The sequence below is a fragment of the Orycteropus afer genome, unplaced genomic scaffold (assembly GCF_000298275.1).
Source record: "Orycteropus afer afer isolate SDZICR_OR568_19922 unplaced genomic scaffold, OryAfe1.0 scaffold00061, whole genome shotgun sequence".
NCBI lineage: Eukaryota > Metazoa > Chordata > Mammalia > Tubulidentata > Orycteropodidae > Orycteropus > Orycteropus afer.
Window position 1 is genome coordinate 4,835,686 of NW_006921648.1, and position 5,900 is coordinate 4,841,585.

Genomic DNA, 5,900 nt, shown 5'->3' on the forward strand with positions numbered 1-5,900 from the left:
TCTGCCTCCTGCTCCTGGCCCACTGGAGCTAGAGGCATTTCTTCACTCAGACAGCTGCTAGCTGCTGAGGCTGACAAACCCAAGGTTGACAAATAAAAAGTCACAGTCCCAATGTTACCAAACCACAAGGCAGGCCATTAATTTAAGTCCATTCTAAGTCTCAAGGTCAGCGGAGCATGGCAGGCTGCTGAACAACACCACAGCTACATGCAGGGTCCAAGCGTGCCATAGGCTAAAGACCATTCCCAAAGCTGCTTCTTATATACGGGAAGCAGACCATATACCCAAAGCAGCTATTCAGCTGCTTGTGGTAGATCCTACCATGGAGCTGATTGCCAGTCTCATCATGGGGAATACCTACCACCAGCTGCCCAGCCACTCAACCAGGCTCGGCCAAGATGACACACAAAGATAACCACCACAAGCTACCGCCTCAAAATAGAATTGACCTTAATGATGTGGATGGAGTAAGCTTACTGGACCTCCATTGGATGATGGGGCACAACTCAAAAGGAGAAGAAACAGCGGCAAACATCCATTAATAATAAGAATGTGAAATGTAGAGAGTGTGAATCTTGGAAAATTGAAAGTTGTCAAACTTGAAATGGAACATATAAGGATTGATACCCTAGGCATCAGTGAGCTGAGAGGGACTAGTATTGCCCACTTTGAATGAGACAATCTTATGATCTACTAGGGCAGGAAATTCAAAGAGGAACGGCATCACATTCCTTGTCAAAAAGAACATTTCAAGATCTATCCTGGAGTACAACACGGTTAGTGATAGGATAACATCCACACGCCTACTAGGACAACCAGTTGATACAACTGTTACTCAAATTTACGCACCAACTACTAATGCCAAAGATGAAGAAATTGAGGATTTTTACCAACTTCTATAGTTTGAAAATGATCAAACATGTGATCAAGATGCATTGATAATTACTGGAGATGGAAATGTAAAAGCTAGACACAAAGAAGGATTAGTAGTTGGAAAATAAGGCATTTGTGATAGAAATGACACTGATGATTGCATGAGAGAACTTTGCAAGACCAACTACTTATTCCTTGGAAGTACTTTCTTCAACAACATAAATGGCAACTATACACATGAATGGCACCAGATGGAATACACAGGAATCAAATCTACTACATCTGTGTCAAGACTCAATGGAGAAGCTCAATATTGTCAGTCAGAACAAGGTCGGGGGTCAACTGTGGAATAGCCCACCAATTGCAAGTTCAAATTGCTGTTGTTAGGTGCTGGTGAGTCAGCTCCAACTCATAGCGACCCTGTGTACAACAGAATGGAAGAAACACTGCCTAGTCCTGCGTCAAAATCCTTGCTATACCTGAGCACATTGTTGCAGCCACTGTGTCAATACATCTCATCGAGGGCCTTCCCTTTTTTCACTGACCCTCCACTTTACCAAGCATGACATCCTTCTCCAGGGAATGGTCCCTTCTGACAACATGACCAAAGTAGGTAAGACTAAGACTAGCCATTCTTGCTTCCAAGGAGCGTTCCGGCTGCACTTCTTCCGGGACAGATTTATTAGTTCTTTTAGCAGTCTGTGGTGCTTCAGTATTCTTCAGCAACATAACTCAAAAGCATCAACTGTTCTTTGGTCTTCCTTATTCATTGTCCAGCTTTCCCATGCATATGTTGTCATTATATGCCATTTAGTCAGACCCGACTCATAGCAACCCCTCCTTGGGTTTCTAAGGCGGTATCACTACGAGAGTAGATTGCCTAACCTCCTTCCATGGAGCGGCTGGTGGGTTTGAACCACCAGCCTTCTGCTTAAGTAGTCAAGTGCCTTAGGCACTATGCTACCATGGCCTGGGTTAGGCATACTGCAAAGAGACATCTTTGTTCTTCAGCATTTTAAAGAGGTCTTTTGTAGCAGATTTCCCCAGTGCAATGTGTTGTCTGATGTCTTGACTGCTGTTTCCCTTGGTGTTGATTGTGGAACCAAGTAATATGAAGTCTTTGGCAACTTCAGTCTTTTCTCCATTTATCGTGATGCTGCTTATTAGTCCAGTTGTGAGGATTTTTGCTTTCTATATGTTGAGGTGTGTAATATAGTACTCTATATTTTTAATTCAATAGCCTCATTCGAGGAACACTTTACCACATCCAGTTGGCTGTGGTCTAGTGGGAGGAAGAGGCTACCTGGGACAGGTAGAGCCTGGTGGAGGATCTCTTTTATAACTCAGGCCAAGTGGGGACAAGGAATGAAATGGGGGGGGGGGAGCAGGTGAAAACTGGCTTCTGGCTTACCACGGCTGTGGGACACTGCTGGGAAAGGAACATTTAACTCAGCAGAAAAGGATCTCAGCGAGGTCACACCAACAGGGAGATTTTTCATCCTAATTTCAGAGATACCCATGGTGCCCTTGCATGGCATCCTGAGGGCTCCGTCATTAAAGCTGTTCTTAATTAAAGTGCTTTATGACCTTCAAAGGGGCCAGGCCACCAAGGGCATTGTTTTGTGGTTCTAAGCAGCATTTTTCTGCTCAGAGAAACGTAATGAGGACTCATAAGTTAGCAGAGCGGTCAGTAATCACCCCTTAGCCCTCTGTAAGCCTCTGATCATGTACACCACAAGCTATTATTTAAGCTCTGTGGCCCGGAGCTCAGCCTTGCTGCAGTGGCCAAGTGTGATATGATGCCTCCATTCACCCACAGCAGCCTCTCTGCTTCATAGCCAAGATTCCTAGGACTAGTGGAGGAAGAGACCATTTCTAAGGGGGAAGAGAAGACTAAGTGATGTCAATTTAGGGAAGGATTGAGCTGTTTCTAAGCAAATGTCTCCATGTGGCCAGTGGACTCATGAAGAATGAACAAATGGTTCGTGGAGGAGCGCCTAGAAAATCAGTCTGTCTTTAGTGTTTGAGAACCAAGTTTTCACTCTCTTGGGTATTTCTACTCTAAGCCCCAAACCTATTGCCACTGAGTCAATTCCAACTGAGAGCAGAACTGCCCCATAGGGTTTCCAAGGCTGTAAACTTTTTGGAAGCAGACTACCTCCTCTTTCTGCTGCAGAGTGGCTGGAGGGTTCGAACTGCCAGCCTTTTGGTTAGCAGCCAAATGTCTCAACCACTGTGCTGCCAGCACTCCCATTTCTCTTCTAGAAACCAAAAAATAGCTTTCTGTAATAATAATAATAATAGAAATACCAATACCAAAATAAAACCCAGTTGCCATCCATTTGACTCACGGTGATGCCATGTGTATCAAAGAGCTGTGTTCCAGAAGGTCTCCAGTGGCTGATATTTTGGAAATAGATTGTCGGGCCTTTCTTCTGAGGCACTAAGAACCTTTACCCTTTCAGCTAGAAGCAGATTAGTTAATCATTTGCATCACCCAGGGGCTCCTATTGGAAAGAGAGGCTTTCTTTTGTTATGTGATGAGGTCATACCAGAGCAGTGTGGAGAGACACACCTGGGGGAAGAGATGACATGTGGACTGTCTACAAGCCAAGGAACACCAACGGTCGCTAGCCAATGCCTGAAACTAGCAGAGAGGACAGAGGGAATCAATAGGACCAAGACCCAAATGTGGACTTTGACCCTCCAAAACTATGAGAAAACACATCCCTGTCCTTTAATGCCCCCCATGGCAGCACTGGGACACTGAGACCCCGGACTGGTCGAGCACCCACCTGCAGTGTTAGGGCAGCACTGGGATGCTGAGACCCTGGACTGGTTAAGCATCATGCAAAGCCCCTATGGCTTGTCCCTGGACTTTGACTCTTTGTGGATGGAGGTCTTTGGGAAGTCAGTTTTGTTGCTCCCAGTCTTCTCAGTTTATGTGTGCCTCCAGCCCAGTTCTCACTTTTAAGCTCCTTTCATCAGCCTGAATCTTTATTTTTCTGTAGTTTATTTCAGGACCTAAAGGTCATGTGTGCTAGGGGAAGAGCGACCCCAGATCCAAACGGGTTCAACAGAGACACTTTTATTAAGCCTTGGACAGGATAAAGACAAGACCAAGCCAATCATCCAGGATGAGGGAAACCATCAGCATGCACACAGGACAGAAGCTAAATGGAGTCCACTGAGTCATGGCTATGGGGCTAATTATATATGACTGAAAACAAAGGAAGTCATCGCACAGTCATGATTGGTGGCAGATCGATTTATCACTGTTGTAGGCTGTTGTTGTTGCTTGTTGTTATGTGCCGTCGTGTAGCAACCCCTTCTTGGGTTTCCGAGGCAGTATCATTACAGAAGTAGATTGCCCCATCTTCCTTCCCAGGAGTGGGTGGTGGGTTTGAACCGCCAGCCTTCTGGTTAGCAGTCAAGTGCCTTAGGCACTACTCTACCAGAGCTCCAGAGTCCTGTTGTAGGCAGGACTACAGAATTGGTAAGGCTGGGAAAAAGGACCATGTTTGGGCTACTTAACATAATTGCAGATTATAAAGAGTAACAGGATTGGTTCTGGGGCTTGACCACCTGGGTGGTAGTTAACCACCTGGTGATGGTTAGGGTATGACTCATGACCATGTGGCTTGAGTCATAGCCACAAGGTGGCTGCAGGACAATACCAGGACCCCAAGCATAATTTAAATCAGAAAAAGACACACGCAGGGCAGTTCCCTACTTCTCCGAACAAAAACTTCTTTCAATCATGCTCTTCCTGAGGGCAAACTGCCCCTCCCTAGGTTTGTTCTAGAACTTGTCTGTTTATCTTCATAATGTTGGCTAAAAGTCAGAAGGAACTCAAATGGCCTCTGAACTTATGTCAAGACTCAAAATGGAGTTAGGGCTCCCACTACAGACCACAGCCTTCCATAAGCGAAGTACTTCAGAATTTAATTTATGTTAGCTGCATACAGCTGTGTGCACTTCATTCCAATGATCTGGGCAGCATCCTGGTGCAGATCCTACTGCAGGAGTGTCTTCCAGTGGAAACCTTAGGAATTTCTGCTCACTGCCTGTGATTCATGGTGACCCCACACACACTGGAACACCATGCTGCCTGGTCCTACCCTTCCTCAAGATTGTTTGTGCATCGAATTATTGTGTTGCATTTTCAGAAGTAGATTTCCAGGCCTTTCCTCCCAGTCCATCTTAGTCTGGAGGCTCTTCTGAAACTGTTCAGTATGCTAGCAACATGCAAGTCTCCACTGACAGACGGGTGGGGGCTGTGCATGAGGTGTTGTGTCCCATAGGGTTTTCACCAACAGATTTCCAGAAGTAGATGGTCAGGTCTTTCTTCCTGATCCATCTTAGTCTGGAAGCTCCATTGAAAGCTGTTCAGCATCACAGCAACACACAAGTTCCAAAGGACAGACAGACAGTGGCTGAGCTTGAGGTGCACTGCTTGGAATCGAACCAGGGTCTCCTGCACAGAAGTTGAGAATCTGTCAGTGTTAAAGGAGGGGAAAAAGAAAATCACAAGATGAAGCTGAAGCAAAATAGAGTTGACTGAAGATGGAGGACTAGGCAGACAAGCAACACAGACCCTCCTCAACAAAGAAAAGAGAAACTGATTGACAGAGATATAGAAGATGATGTGGGAGCCCTGAGCTTTGAAAGAAACAATACAGAAGTGGATTAGGCACCAACTAGTGGGAAAACCTGAACAAATGCAGTGAGTACAGAGATGGTCGGAGATGTGTACTGTCAGCTACTCTGATGAGACCAACAGCCTGAATATTTCCAAGTGGTGTTTGGATGAGAATTGACCTAAAGATCAGCCCCTGTCACCAAGGACTGCAGGGATGACTGTGCTGGTGGCCTATGACTAGAAAGGGAAAGAGCAAGGAGGGAGGCAGCCTGAGTTGTGGACTTTCCACTGTCCAGAGTGCACAGCCATTTTGATTGTTTACACGTGGCAGCCATTTTGGATAATTAAAGTGACTAGAGGTGCAGCCATTTTGAATGCTTATAAG